Here is a 16,369-nt window from a genome sequence, read left to right on the forward strand (position 1 = left end):
TTTTTCTTTTAAAGAAACGGGGTCTGGCTATGTTGGCCAGACTAGTCTCAAACTCCAAGGCTCAAGCAATCATCCTGCCTTGGCCTCCCAAAGCGCTGGGACTACAGGCATGAGCCACTGCTCCTGGCTGAAATACTTTAATTTTAAAGTACAAAGATTGCATACATTTTTGCTTGAGGTTCTTAGTGCTTCAAGACATCCACCAAAATCCTAGAGGAATCCTTTCCATGAATTGGTAAAGCTTGTGAATATGTAATGTTAAAAAAACATAAGAGATGTAGGTATTCCAGAGAAGGTAGAGCAAGATAAAGATTTTAACTTACAAGCCAATGATTCTTTTTTTTTTCCCTAAGAGACAGTCTCGCTCTGTCACCCAGGCTGGAGTGCAGTGGCACCATCTCAGCTCACTGCGATCTCTGCCTCCTGGGTTCAAGCGATTCTCCTGCCTCAGCCTCCTGAGTAGCTGGGACTATAGGCGTGCACCACAACGCCCAGCTAATTTTTGTATTTTTAGTAAGGATGGGGTTTTACTATGTTGGCCAGGCTGGTTTTGAACTCCTGACCTCAGATGGATCCGCCTGCCTTGGCCTCCCAGAGTGCTAGGATTACAGGCATGAGCCACCGTGCCCAGCTGCCACTGATTTTTCCAAAATAATTATGCATCCCTGGGAAGGAAATAGGAAATGAAACGTTTTGTATATAATTTGGATTTGTAGGTGGCCTTTGTAAGTAATTTATTAGAAGGTAAACAATAATTATGTAGAAAGAACCTGGTTGGTAAATATAATAATTATGAAACCTTATTAATTTTTTTTTTTTTTTTTTGAGACGGGGTCTCACTATGTCGCTCAGGCTGGAGTGCAGAGGTGTGATCTCGGCTCACTGCAAGCTCCGGCTCCCAGGTTCACGCCATTCTCCTGCTTCAGCCTCCTGAGTAGCTGGGACTACAGGCGCCTGCCACCACGCCTGGCGAATTTTTTTTTTGTATTTTTAGTAAAGACGGGGTTTCACCATGTTAGCCAGCATGGTCTCGATCTCTTGACCTCGTGATCCACCCACCTTGGCCTCCCAAAGTGCTGGGATTACAGGCATGAGCCACTGCGCCCAGCAGAAACCTTACTAATTTACATTAATTAGCAGGAAAGCTGAATTAAAAAGAGGTCTGAATCATAGAATTACTAAAACTGCTCCCCCTTAATCTACCTGCCTCTCCTCCATCTCCATGTTATTCTGCGCACAGTTTACCAAGTGGAAGGAAGAAGTGCTTTTTATTTTTTTAATTTTTTTTTTTTGAGATGGAGTCTCGCTCTGTCACCCAGGCTAGAGTGCAGTGGCACGATCTCGGCTCACTGCAACCTCTGCCTCCCTGGTTCAAACGATTCTCCTGCCTCAGCCCCCCAAGTAGCTGGGACTACAGGCACACTACCACATCTGGCTAATTTTTTTGTATTTTTAGTAGAGATTGCGTTTCACCATGTTGGCCATGCTTGTCTTGAACTCCTGACCTCAAGTGACCCGCCCACCTCAGCCTCTCAAAGAGCTGGGATTATAGGCGTGAGCCACCACGCCTGGCCAAGAAGTGCTTTATATGAAGAAGAAACAGCCTGTACAAAGGTTCAGCGTTGGGACTATGAAACAGTTCTGCATTTTCCTGCCTCATCATCCTCCTCATCCCCATCCTTTCCTGTAACGTCAAGATTTTGAACAAAATAAATGAATCAAAATAATCTAGCACTTAAGAACAGAAGCTAGGAATTAAGTAGACCTAGATTTAAGTATCAGTTTTATAGTATTTATAAACTACAAATTACCCAATTTTGACTAAGCATAATTTAGTGATATCCCTATAAGTTCTGGCAGATGGAATAAGATTGCCCTAGGTTCTTGGTGAAGGCCTTTGTTTAGAAGCATGGTTGCAGTGACTGAGAATTCCCCCACTAACTCCTGTAGTCCAGACTTCCCTCATTCCACTGGATTCTGTTAAATGGTCTTGGTAGCCTGAATTATGCACTCCCACGTTATGGTTAAAGCATACTTGGGCTGTGTTTCATTCATGATATGGTCTTCCCTGGGTTGATCAAATGAGTAACTGGTGAAACAAATGAAATACATATGATAGAGTTAGAAAGCTCCCAGGTTGACTATCTTTGAATTGGAAACAGGAGCAAAACCCCATTATCTAGCCCATCTGAGCCTAATGGGAACATGAGATGAAGGCCATACCTAATCCTCTGCTTGGATGGCTACACTGATATGTTACCCATTTGCAATGTATGGTTTTGTGCTTCTCACTGACCTCTTGTGTAGCATGTAACATCTCCAGATTCTAGCTCCTGCTGTGACTATAGTAAGTGTACATGTGACAAGGTAATGAGCTTTGTGTGCAGGGGGAAATGGGGTAGTGGTGAAAACAATGGCTGCAAGCAGAATGGTGTATTCTGAGCTTGTTGAGTATCCTTTTGGTTTTGGGGTAACTGAGTAGACTAGCTGTCCTAGTAGGTAGCATAGAACAAAGAGTATTCCTTGGCCAGGCGCAGTGGCTCACACTTGTAATCCCAGCACATTGGGAGGCCGAGGCAGGCAGATAACCTGAGTTCAGGTGTTCGAGACCAGCCTGGCCAACATGGTGAAACCTCGTCTCTACTAAAAATATAAAAATTAGCCAGGCGTGTTGGCAGGCACCTATAATCCCAGTTACTGGGGAGGCTGAGGCAGGAGAATTACTTGAACCTGGGAGGCAGAGGTTGCAGTGAACCAAGATCCCAAGATTGCGCCATTGCACTCCAGCCTGGTGACAAGAGTGAGACGTCATCTCAAAAAACAAAAAAAGGAACAGAGAGTATTCCTACAAGATTTCCAGTTTCTTTCTTGCTATTAAATTAGTGGTGGTAAACAGTAAGAGGTATATGTATATCTCTAAGACTGTAAAGAGGACTTTCCCAAAGCAGTATAAAACTAAAGGCCTCAGACTGAGGCCATGAATTTAAGACACTAGGGAAAAAAGAACTTGTCCATTTAGCGGTGCAGTGTGGGGCTGAAGGCTGTTTAGTGCAAAAGATGAAGTGAGCCATTTCAGCCACTGTGGCCACAGTGACAAAAATGGAACCATGGGTCTTGGATAGGGGGAAATTATGAAGTTGTACGGAAATCCACCAGGTCTCTTTTTTATTTTATTATTATTATACTTTAAGTTTTAGGGTACATGTGCACAATGTGCAGGTTGGTTACATATGTATACATGTGCCATGCTGGTGTGCTGCACCCATTAACTCGTCATTTAGCATTAGGTATATCTCCCAAAGCTATCCCTCCCCCCTCCCCCCCAACCAGGTCTCTTAAACTCAAATCCTCATCTGCCAAAAGTAACAACGAAAGGACTGTCTCCATACAGGGATGGGACTGCCAAAATGACCCTCATTCTGATATTCAACTTTTCCCTGGGGATCTTTCATAAATCACCCTTGGCACCGGGAAGAAGCGTTCTGCTTTCTACCTTTTTTTTTTTTTTTTTTTTTTTTTGCGACAGTCTTACTCTGTCGTTGGACTGCAGTGACGCGATCTCAACTCACTGCAATCTCTGCCTCTGGGGTTCAAGCGATTCTCCTGCCTCAGCCTCCCAAGTAGCTGCGATTACAGATGCCTGCCACCATGCCCGACTAATTTTTGTATTTTTTTTTTTTTTTTAGCAGAGATGGGGTTTCACCATGTTGGCCAGGCTAGTCTCAAACTCTTGATCTCAAGTGATCCACCGAACTCAGCCTTCTGGGATTACAGGCGTGAGCCACCACGGCCGGCTCTACCTATCTCTTTGTTTTTGAGATGGGGAATTTCACTCTTGTTGCCCAGGATGGAGTGCAATGGCACGATCTGGGCTCACCACAACCTCCGCCTTCTGGGTTCAAGTGATTCTCCTGCCTCAGCCTCCCAAGTAGCTGGGATTACAGGCCTGTGCCACCACGCCTGGCTAATTTTGTATTTTTAGTAGAGACGCGGTTTCTCCATGTTGGTCAGGCTGGTCTCGAACTCCAGACCTCAGGTGATCCGCCCGCCTCGGCCTCCCAAAGTGCTGGGATTACAGGCGTGAACCACCGCGCCTGGCTGGCTCTACCTATTTCTTAAATACTGCAGCAGAGACTATGCTGAAATAGACTGGTCTGCTGGCTGCCATGTTTTGTTTGCCCCACCCCACATCTGCCTGCCTAGTCCTTTTTTTCCTTTTTTTTTTTTTTGAGACAGAGTGTCGCTCTGTCGCCCAGGCTGGAGTGTAGTGGCGCGATCTTGGCTCACTGCAAGCTCCGCCTCCCAGGTTCACGCCATTCTCCTGCCTTAGCCTCCAGAGTAGCTGCGACTACAGGCGCCCGCCACCACGCCCAGCTAATTTTTTCTATTTTTTAGTAAAGACGGGGTTTCACCGTGTTAGCCAGGATGGCCTCAATCTCCTGACCTCGTGTTCTGCCCACCGCGGCCTCCCAAAGTGCTGGGATTACAGGCGTGAGCCACTGCGCCCAGGCGCCTAGTCCTTATTTTCTAACTCCCACACAATTTTTTGTTGTTGTTGGTTCCACCTTTATATTAATTAAAAATAAAGTTAGGAGTTTTAAGAATTCTATTTTTCTTCTGAATTAATGAATAATGTATTATGTAGAAATGTCAAGCAAGTTTGGGCTGTTATTAGTGCTGTATAGGGTACTGCTTCATGAAGTACACTGTAAATGCTTGAATTTGGATGCCTAGAAGGGTGTGGCACTTCTTTTCCTCCATACTGCTTACCATTTCTTGTTGACTTATACTGGGCTAATTAACTTTTTCTTGGTCCTTAAATGCTTCTCAGTTTGAATCCTTGATTTAGATTAAACTTGATTGACGGAAGTTCAGGAACAGACTTACAAAATATGAGTGTTTACTTTCATTTTTGGTTCTCCTGGAGTAGGCAGCTCTGTGACAGAAGCTATTTCCCCTGATCAGTGAGAAGGGCCTTCAACAATTCTTAACTCTTCCAAGTTCAGATGTAAAGAGGCATATCCACAAGTGCCACCTTCCATCTGTTCCATGTTCCAAGATTTTCTGGTGAGGATTCTCTTTTTCTTTGAATGACTGATAATGAGAACACCTACTATATAGAGGGAAATCTTTATACCCTACCCACAGGGTATGGCCTTATTCCATGACTGCAAAAAAAAAAAAAAAACTTATCAGAGTGCAATAATAAGTATAACATCTGAACCCATGATTTGTGCAAAAGGTAAGACAGAGGGAGGGTAGGGAGGAAGGCTTCACTCTAATATGCAGCTCAGAAGTAGGTTTGGTAGCTACTGGACCTCACCTTGGCACAGGTGTCACAGGTATTGTGTGGTGCAGGGATTCATGGCAGATTTGGGGTTCTCAGAGGTCACCACAAATTGAATAGTATGCTTTATTTAAGCCTCATCTTGCTCACCAGTGCAGCAGTATGAAGGTCCAGGTAGAACACCCAGGTCTGGATCCCCAGGCAGATGGATACACAAAGCCAGTCACTGTGATGTTAGAGGCCTCCTTCGCTGCATGCACCCCTCAGCTGAATCACAGCAGGCTTGATGTGCAGCTGTCCAATAATTCCAACTATCTGCTGCTGCTTTGGGTGAGGGCTATAAAGTCCAGGTTCTCACGCTGAATGATCTTATAGCATGGAATATGGGGACCAGGACACCCAGAACTTCCTAGAAATAGGTGACCTTAAAATTAAGCTGTTAGTTGGCTGGGCGTGGTGACTCACACCTGTAATTCCAGCACTTTGGGAGGCTGAGGTGGGTGGATCACCTGAGGTCAGAAGTTCAAGACTAGCCTGGCCAACATGGTGAAATCCCATCTCTACTAAACATACAAAAATCAGCCTGGTGTGGTGGCATGCGCCTGTAATCCCAGCTGCTTTGGAGGCTGACACAGGAGAATTGCTTGAACCCACCGAGGGGGCGGACGTTGCAGTGAGCCGAGATCGCGCCACTTCACTCCAGCCTGGGTGAAAGAGTGAAACTCCATCTCAAAAAATAAATAAATAAATAAATAGATAAGCTGCTAACAAAACCATGTCCCATCATCTTTGTCCCCAACTTAGCTGACTAGAGACTGATAACTACCCCAAATTCAGATAAGCAAGGGGTAGTTCTCTGTGGTGAATCTCTGGTTTCAAAGGCACCTTTCATGGCACATGCTTTCATAATGGTTGTTTTGCTCTACTAACATAAAAGGAACCCAAAACAGGGTTTTTCTAAGTCAAGATGGCCTTAAATTCTATGGATTAGTCTCCTATGGTATTAATAGCTAAAAATGACAATTTCTACTTGTGTATTTTTGGTGAAAACTAAATGATGACTACTTTCTTTTTTTTTTTTTTTCAGGCAGAGTCTTGCTCTGTTGCCAAGGCTGGAGTGTGATGGTGCGGTCTCAGCTCACTGTAAACCTTCCCTCCCAGGTTCAAGCCATTCTCCTGCCTCAGCCTCCCAAGTATCTGGGACTACAGGTGCCTGCCACCACATCTGGCTAATTTTTGTATTTTTAGTAGAGACAGGGTTTCACTATGTTGGCCAGGCTGGTCTCAAACTCCTGACCTCGTGATCCATCTGCCTTGGCCTCCCAAAGTGCTGGGATTACAGGCGTGAGACAACTTGCCCGGCCATGATGACTACTTTCTGATGACTCGAGACAATACTGATTATGTGACCTTGGGGAAGCTACTTAACCTCTCTGTATCTGTATATGTCTGTAAAATGGGGATTGTAACAGTTCCTAGTTTATAGCATTTTTGTGAGGAATTAATGAGTGTTACTACATCTAAAGTGCTTAGAGCAATGCTTGGCATATGGTAAGTATCCCAGAAATCTTGGCTATCATCAATTTATTATTGTTATTATTGAACTCCCCATCCCATTTGCCTAAAATACTTTACTAGAGATGGAAGGAAGAAAGGAGGGAAGGGAGGGAGGAAAAGAGGGAGGTGGGGAAGCTACTCAGGGTTAGGACTTTTAGTAGCTAGGGGTCAAGGAAGAAAACAGGTCTGGCAAATACATAGGACCATCTCTAGAAAGAATGCTTCCTAGAAAAGATCCTAAATAGCGATGATGTAGGTTACAAAGAGCACAGGTCAAAACTATCCCCCTGGGCTAGCAAAAACAAGGAACAGGAGTCAAGCCATATCAGACCAGAGTGGGAATTAGGATGACATAGATTGAGCCTCAGGTAATCTGGTTGAAAACAAATTTAATTTGGCCGGGCGCAGTGGCTCACGCCTGTAATCCCAGCACTTTGGGAGGCCAAGGTGGAAGGATCACGAAGTCAGGAGATCGAGACCATCCTAGCTAACATGGTGAAACTCCATCTCTACGTGGTGGTGGGTGCCTGTAGTCCCACCTACTCGGGAGGCTGAGGCAGGAGAGTGGCGTGAACCCGGGAGGCCGAGCTTGCAGTGCGCCAAAATCGTGCCACTGCACTCCAGCCTGGGCGACAGAGCAAGACTCCATCTCAAAAAAAAAAAAAAAAAAAGGACAACAAATTCAATTTGAAGATAAATGGGTCAAAAAGGAATATTCTCAGCTGCTTGTTTTCCATATGGATTGTTTTGCCACCTTTAAAGTTTTAAAGCAGTACTGTCAGATTATCATAATATTTTAGGTATGTTTCAAACTTTTGTGCTTTTTAATCTAAATTAATTCTTAGATAATTATTAAGAAGCAACGTAAATGTTTCATATTATCAAGCCATTGCAAATATATATATATATTTTTTGAGACAAAGGCTCGCTGTCGCCCAGGCTGGAATGCAGTGGCACCATCTTGGCTCACTACAACCTCTGCCTCCCGGGTTCAAGCGATTCTCTGCCTCAGCCTCCCGAGTAGCTGGGATTACAGGCACCCGCCACCAATTTTTGTATTTTTAGTAGAGACAGGGTTTCACCACTTTGGCCAGGCTGGTCTGAAACTCCCGACCTCGTGATCCACCTGCCTCAGCCTCCCAAAGTGCTGGGATTACAGGCGTGAGCTGCCACGCCCAGCCTGCAAATATTTAAAAAGTAGTAAACAGCGGCCAGGCGTGGTGGCTCACGCCTATAATCCCAGCAATTTGGGAGGCCGAGGCGGGTGGATCTGAGGTCAGGAGTTCAAGACTAGCCTGGCCAACATGGTGAAACCCTGTCTCTACTAAAAATACAAAAATCAGTTGGGCATAGTGGCACGCCCCTGTAAGCCTAGCTACTTGGGAGGCTGAGGCAGGAGAATCGCTTGAACCCGGGAGGCCGAGGTTGCAGTGAGCTGAGATCGCGCCACTGCACTCCAGCCTGGCAGACAGAGTGAGATTCCGTGTTAGTGGAAAGAAACAGTATGTACAATATGATTCCTTAAGAAACATATATATATGTGTGTGTGTGTGTCTGTGTGTGCACAAAAAAATTCTCAAAGGCCCAAAGAAGCAATAAAGCAAATCCCTGGCCACCAGAATAACTAAACATACAAAAAACCAGCAGTTGGAAACAATAATTTTTGACTTATTTGTCATGTTGAAGACATTTTTATTGCAAACATTTTGTTTTCTAGCAAACTATTTTGACTGTGTCATGCCATGTCAGTAGAGTGCCAGAGAAGTAACTGATTAGGATACTAAACTGGTGCAGGCTGGTAAGATAAGTGATAGGTCAAAACAGAGCAAGGAGAGCTGAAGAGAAATGGGGGAGGTCAGGAAGGAGCTTAGAGTGCATCTCACGAATACCGAGTTAGTCTTTCTTTAAAGAATGGCAAAATTCATCCTAGATCCAGACATAGGCCTTTGAAAGCAGTAGGACTACACCTGACATATAACCTGAAATTAGATGATGATATTCTGAATGAGAGGGCTCTCAACTTTAAAGAAAGAATGTCTTTAGGATTGGCATTATCTTCTTTACTCCAGGTATTTGCTTAGCAAACCTTTTTTCAAACATGGTTCAAAAGCAAATCACATTTTCCATATTCCCTATTAAATTATTATATATTATGGGGGGGGGCAGTGTTCTTAATGACAAAATATTGTTTAAAAAGAATCCTTTCCTAAAAGAAATCAGGAAGATAATTCCATTTACAATAACTACACAAAAATAAGATACTTAAGAATAAACTTTTTTTAAAAAATTTTATTATTATTACACTTTAAGTTTTAGGGTACATGTGCACAATGTGCAGGTTTGTTACATATGTATACATGTGCCATGTCGGTGTGCTGCAAAAAAAAAAAAAAAAAAGAATAAACTTAACCAAGGAGGTTAAAGATCTCTAAACTGAAAAACTATAAAACCTTGATGAAAGAAATTGAAGAAGACACAAATGAATGGAAAGACGTTTCATGTTCATGGGAGAATTAGTATTGTTAAAACACCCATACTACCCAAAGTGATCTACAAACTAAATATAATCTCTATCAAATACCTATAATATATTTCACAGAAATAAAAAAGACAGCCAGGCGCGGTGGCTCACTCTGTAATTCCAGCACTTTGGGAGGCAGAGGAGGGCGGATCACCTGAGATCAGGAGTTCGAGACCAGCCTGACCAACATGGAGAAACCGTCTCTACTAAAAATACAAAATTAGCCAGGCATGATGGCGCATGCCTGTAATCCCAGCTACTAGGGAGGGTGAGGCAGGAGAATCACTTGAACCTGGGAGGCAGAGGCTGCGGTGAGCCGAGATTGTGCCACTGCACTCCAGCCAGGGCAACAAGAGCAAAACTCCTTCTCGAAAAAAAAAAAAAAAAAAGACAATCATTAAATTCATATGGAGCCACAAAAGACTCAAATAGGCAAATCAATCCTGAGCAAAAATAACAAAGCTGAGGCATCACAGTACTTGATTGCAAAATGTACTACAAGGCTATAGTAACCAAAACAGCATGGTATTGGCATAAACACAAACACAGAGACCAATGAAAGAGAATAAAGAACCCAGAAATAAATTCATGCATCCATGGCCAACTGTTTTTCAACAAAGGTGCCAAGAACATGCACTGGGAAAAAGACAGTTTCTTCAATAAATGGTGCTGGGAAAATTGGAAAGTCACATGCAGAAGACTAAGACTAGACCCTGTCTCCACTATATACACAAATCAACTCAAAATGGATTAAAGACTTATATATAAAACTTGAAACTATGAAATTACTAAAAGAAAACATAAGGGAAATGCTTTGCAACACCAGGTTGGGCAAGGGTTTTTAAAAACAGATCTCAAAGCACAGACAACAAAAGCAAAAAATAGACCAATGGGATTACATCAAACTGAAAAGCTTTTGTACTTAAAAAGGAAACAAGTAACAAAATGAAGAGAAAATCTACAGAATGGAAGAAAATATAAGCAAACTATACATCTCACAAGGAGTTAATATCTGAAGAATATATAATAACTTAATTCAACAATGAAAAACAAATTATCTTAATTTAAAAGTGGGCAAAAGACCTTAATAGGCATTTCTCAAAAGAAGACATACAAATGGCCAACAGGTACATGAAAAAATGCTCAACATCCCTAATCATCAGGCAAATGCAAATCAAAATCACAATGAGATATCATCTCACTCTAGTTAGAATGGCTATTAACAAACAGACAGGCTGCGCGGTGGCTCATGCCTGTAATCCCAGCACTTTGGGAGGCTGAGGCAGGTGGATCACTTGAGGTCAGGAATTCAAGGCCAGCCTGGCCAACAGTTACATGAAAAAATCCTCAACATCCCTAATCATCAGGCAAATGCAAATCAAAATCACAATGAGATATCATCTCACTCTAGTTAGAATGGCTATTAACAAACAGACAGGCTGCGCAGTGGCTCATGCCTGTAATCCCAGCACTTTGGGAGGCTGAGGCAGGTGGATAACTTGAGGTCAGGAATTCAAGGCCAGCCTGGCCAACATAGTGAAACCCCGACTCTACTAAAAATACAAAAATTAGCCAGGTATGGTGGCACATGCCTATAGTCCCAGCTACTCGGGAGGCTGAGGCAGGAGAATTGCTTAAACCCACGAAGCAGAGGTTGCAATGAGCCGAGATTGCACCACTGCACTCCAGCCTGAGTGACACAGTGAGACTCTGTCTCTGTCTTAAAAAACAAAACAAAACAAAACAAAACAAAAAAAACAACTGTTGGCAAGGATGTGGAGAAAAGACAACACTCGCACATTTTTGGTGGAATTACAAATTAGTACAGCAGCTATAGAAGACAGTCTTTAATCCATTTTGAGTTGATTTGTGTATATGGTGGAGACAGGGTCTAGTCTTATTCTTCTGCATGTGACTCTCCAATTTTCCCAGCAACGTTTATTTAAGAGACTATCTTTTCCCCAGTGTGTGTTCTTGGCACCTTTGTTGAAAATTTTTTCCTCAAAAAATTAAAAATAGAACTACTGTATGAGCCAGAAGTCCCACTAGTGGCTATATATTCAAAGGAAATGAAATCAGTTACATTGAAGTGGTATCTGCCCTCCTATGTTTACTGCAGCACTATTTACAATAACCAAGATATGGAATCAACCCAAACATCTAACAGTGAATGAATGAATAAAGAAAATGTGAGGCCAGGCACGGTGGCTCATGCCTGTAATCCCAGCACTTTGGGAGACCGAGGTGGGTGGGTCACTTGAGGTCAGGAGTTCCAGACCAGCCTGAGTAATAAGGTGAAACCCCGTCTCTACTAAAAATACAAAAATTAGCCAGGCGTGGTGGCAGGCGCCTGTAATCCCAGCTACTTGGGAGGCTGAGGCAGAAGAATTGCTTGAATTTGGGAGGCGGAGGTTGCAGTAAGCTGAGATTGCACCACCGCACTCCAGCCTGGGGAACAGAGCGAGACTCAGTCTCAAAAAAAAAAAAAAAAAGAAAAAGAAAAAGGAAAAAAAGAGAAAACGTGGTACATATGGATTACAGAATATTATACAGCTGTAAAAAAGCATGAAATCTTGCCATTTGTGAAAATACGGTTAAACCTGGAGGACATTATGTTAAGTGAAATAAGCCAGACACAGAAAGATAAATACTGTATGATCTGTGGAATCTAATTTTTTTTAAAGAAAGAGTTTATATCTTAGAAGCAGAGAGAACAGTGGTTATCTGAGACTAGAAAGGGGAGAGGGGAAAGGAGGATAGGGAGAGGTTGGTCAACAGGTACAAAGTGACAATTAGATTGGAAGAATAAGTTCTGGTGTTTTATTGCACAGTAGGGTTGCTGTTAACAATAAGGTATTGTATATTACAAAATAGCATGAGGTGAGAGATATGCTAAGTACCCTGATTTGATCAGTATACAACATTTGTATGTATGGAAACACCAAAACTGTAACCTAGAATATGTACAATTACAATGTGTCAATTAAAAAAAGAATCCTTTCCTGTATTGTTTATTGTTACTAAAATGGGCAAAATAGCACCTTCCTATCTACTACATCACAGAAATGGTGAAGTAACTGAAAGAATGTAAGTTAAGTAGGTGAATTCCAGAGAACACACTGTAATTTCATCTTTCTTTTTTCAGATAACGCAATAGAGCAACTTACTCAGCTTAAAGAGTACCTATATCATAATTTTTGAAGTTTGCATTTGCATTTCTTATTGCATCACTAACTTCCGAAGTTACAACTCTTACCTTGAAATCTTCCCAAGATTTGCTCACTTAACCAGCTTGCAAACAACAGTCCGGCATTTTCCTGAGGCAGATTACCATAGCAGCATCCAGTCTATCAACCTTTAAAACAGAAAGTGAATCCTAAGAATTTTGTGATAAAGCTAAAAGCCAGTAGAGAGTACCAGGCCTTCTCTGGTTCTGATGTAATGATTCTGAAAGACCCCCATGACAAAATATTTTATCTTAAAGGTTGTACTTGTTCTTTATACTTAAAGAAACTGGAGTTTCTGATCATGCCAATCATTAGATGGGAGGCCTCAGACAAGTCTTTTAGCATCCCTGGGCCTTAATTTCCATTTCTGTAAAAAGTCAGGAGTGCCTTAGATGATCTCCAATTTCCTCTCCACTCTGATTTCTCATCCTATGCTCCCTAGTTCATTTCTTCAATGTTGTGTGCCTCAAATCAGGAAAAAAACCTGGCAGAAGAGCAAGGATTTTACCTGTATTATTTTATTATTTTCACCAGCTCACCCACCCACCGTGTTTCTATTTTTCCAGGTAAGAGCCTTGTAGTTGCTTTTAATTTTTCCCTTTTATGTACTTTAGACAAATTATGACATTAATTCATAAATACAGAACACTTTCCAAGTTTTACCAATTACTTCTGCAGATACTATCTCATTTGATTAACACAACAGTTCAGGCTAGTAGGTATTATTTTTAATTTATCTGGCGAGGAAACTAAAGCCCAGGGAAGTTCAGTGAATTAATTGCCCAGAATAACACAGATAGCAGTTATGGGACCAGATCTTTTTTTTTTTTTTTTCTTTTTGCGCTCTGTCACCCAGGCTGGAGTGCAGTGGCACCATCTCGGCTTACTGCAACCTCTGCCTCCTGGGTTCAAGCGATTCTCCAACCTCAGCCTCCTGAGTAGCTGGGATTACAGGTGCATGCCACCACGCCAGGCTAATTTTTGTATTTTTAGTAGAGACGGGGTTTCACCATGTTGGTCAGGCTGGTCTCGAACTCCTGACCCCGTGATCCGCCCGCCACAGCCTCCCAAAGTGCTGGGATTACAGGCATGAGCCACTGCCCCTGGCCTATTTATTTATTTATTTACTTATTTAGATGGAGTTTTGGTCTTGTTGACCAGGCTGGAGTGCAATGGCGTGATTTCAGCTCACCACAACCTCCACCTCCCAGGATTATAGGCATGCGCCACCACGCCTGGCTAATTTTGTATTTTCAGTAGAGACAGGGTTTCTCCATGTTGCTCAGGCTGGTCTCAAACTCCTGACCTCAGGTGTTCCGCCTGCCTTAGCCTACCAAAGTTCTGGGATTACAGGCGTGAGCCACCGTGCCCGGCCTAGGCCTATTTTTTTTTTTTTTTTGCATTTTTTAGTAGAGACAGGGTTTGGCCATGTTGGCCAGGCTGATCTTGAACTCCTGACCTCAGGTGATCCACCCACCTCAGCCTCCCAGAGTGCTGAGATTACAGGCGTGAACCACCGTGCCCGGCCGGGACCAGGTCTTCTGATTCCAAAGTCTTCACAACACTAAAATCTATTAAAGCAGATCCAGGTTTTGTAGGGCCTGAGGTGTCTATAATTTTGATGACTGTCTATCTTCAAGGATAGGAGTACAAAACTGCAATACAACACAAAGTATGATCCTGTTGAACATACTGTTAGGGCCCCTCTCAGAGCCTCCTTAGGGTCTATTCAAGGGAAGGGCATCTAGGGTTAATCTTTAGGGTTAGGTCTCATTAATGTTTTCTATATGCTAGACACTGCAAAATAAATACTAATTTTTTTTTTTTGAGACGGAGTCTCACTCTGTTGCCTAGGCTGGACAGGCTGGAGTGCAGTGGCACCATCTCGGCTCACTGCAACCTCCACCTCCCAGGTTCAAGTGATTCTTCTGCCTCAGCCTCCCAAGTAGCTGGGACTACAGGCACATGCTACCACACCTGGCTACTTTTTGTATTTTTAGTAGAGACAGGGTTTCACCACATTAGCCAGGCTGGTCTTGAACTCCTGACCTCGTGCTCCACCCGCCTCGGCACCCCAAAGTGCTGGGATTACAGGCATGAGCCACTGCACCCGGACCTTTTTTTTTTTTTTTTTTTTTGAGATGGAATCTCACTCTGTTGCCCAGGCTGGAGTGCAATGATGAGATCTTGGCTCACTGCAATCTCTGCCTCACGGGTTCAAACAATTCTCCTGTCTCAACTTCCTGAGTAGCTAGTACTATGCACTACGCATGGCTAATTTTTGTATTTTTAGTATTGGCAGGGTTTCACCATGTTGGCCAGGCTAGTCTCAAAATCCTGGCCTCAAGTGATCCGCCCACCTCGGCCTCCCAAAGTGCTGGGATTACAGGCTTGAGCCACCACGCCGGCCTGAAATAAATACTAGTTTTATTATCATAATAACCCTGAGGTAGGTATTATCCTTGTTTTACAGAGTTGGGAGTGAGGCTTGGAAAGGTAAAATGACTTGCCTGAGGACACAGAGCTGGTAAGTGCAAGAATCAAATTTGGAACTCAACAGATCTGGCTCTCAGGTCTATAGTGTGAATCTACCACCCTATGGGGCTCTATAAGCCTTCTTTTGAGGTTTCCTGGGATTCATCTTATTTAACCACTTCTCACTACATTCCATAGAACAGGCCCTTATATATTTACTTCTGAACCAGACTGAGGATCCTGTCTCTCTAACTTAATTCTCCTTACCATCTACCTGAATGCTGCTGCCACCCTAGCACTGCTCTTATAAGTCCTAGCTGCCCCAATGACCCGAAATGCCTTCCCTTTCTCCGTGTTTATCAAATGTAAAAAGCAATTACTGTATTACTCACTAGTAGTACTTGGCCGTGGATGCCATACTGTCTTCTAATATACTGAACTGTTATTGGAAAGCACATGGGACCTCTCAGGACCTGATCCTCCAATCTCTACTCTTCTTCAATCTCAGGTTCTTCATTTGCAAAACAGAAACCATAAGGCCTACCTCCCAGGGTTGCTGTGAGAATTGAGGGGGAGGGTAAGTGAGGGGGTGAGTCCTGGAAGGGAGGAAGACACGAGGGGAAGGGCAGGGTCCTGGCAAGCAGCAAGTGCTCAACAGATGTTGGTTAATTTGTGCCTAAGTCTCCCCCAAAAACTTGCAAGCTCTTTGAAGGCAGGGGCCTTGCCTCATATTTTTCGGTATTTCTCAAAAGTCCTAGACATCAAAAACACTCCGTGGTTATTTGATCACTTCAACACACACACGTTGGTTATGCGGTCACAGCGGCTATTATGATAAAAACAGGCTCTGGAGTGTGACTTCAAATGCTGGCCGCTGACGAGCTGGACCGTCTGGAAAGTTACTTCACCTCTCTGAGCCTCGGGTCCCTTATTTACAAAATGTTCATGGCAGTGCCCACTTCACAGGGCTGAGGATTACAGAGGATAATCCGGGTGAGGCGCATCAGCCCCAGCGCCGCCTGCCACAATTCTATCCGGCCCCACATATGCATCGTCCATAAGCGTCCGGCCCCTGCATTCTCGCTTTTCCACGTGGCCGAGGTGCACACCCCAACCCACTGGGCCAGTCTCCCCACCCTCTTACCTGCTCTTCTTTCCCGACTCGTCTTTAATACCCACCAGGCGCCAACCGCCGCGGGCCTGGCTCTATGGTGGCAAGTTGCATGGGTTCTCCCATCAGGACCTCCCGATGAGCCTACGAGGTCGGTTCTACTACTGTCGCCACTTCAAAGGGAGGAAACA

General features: G+C 43.5%; 1 protein-coding gene and 1 long non-coding RNA gene across 2 annotated transcripts in view; one reads left to right on the top strand and one right to left on the bottom strand.

The window, feature by feature from the left end:
- Nucleotides 1–5,998: 5,998 nt before the first annotated feature.
- On the bottom strand, nucleotides 5,999–16,350 carry LOC117975044 (uncharacterized). The gene is made up of 3 exons (XR_004665265.3): nucleotides 16,212–16,350; nucleotides 12,622–12,720; nucleotides 5,999–9,219 (listed from the first exon to the last, which is right to left on the bottom strand). It is a non-coding gene; the product is annotated as an uncharacterized LOC117975044 (long non-coding RNA).
- Nucleotides 15,925–16,369, top strand: part of SLC16A1 (solute carrier family 16 member 1) — a 45,673-nt gene continuing 45,228 nt past the window's right edge. The window contains exon 1 of the mRNA XM_055102567.2: nucleotides 15,925–16,060. The gene's annotated coding sequence lies outside the window, so the exon portion shown is untranslated. The remainder of the gene's footprint in view (nucleotides 16,061–16,369) is intronic.

The sequence above is a fragment of the Pan paniscus genome, chromosome 1 (assembly GCF_029289425.2).
Source record: "Pan paniscus chromosome 1, NHGRI_mPanPan1-v2.0_pri, whole genome shotgun sequence".
In the NCBI taxonomy this organism is placed as follows: Eukaryota; Metazoa; Chordata; class Mammalia; order Primates; family Hominidae; genus Pan; species Pan paniscus.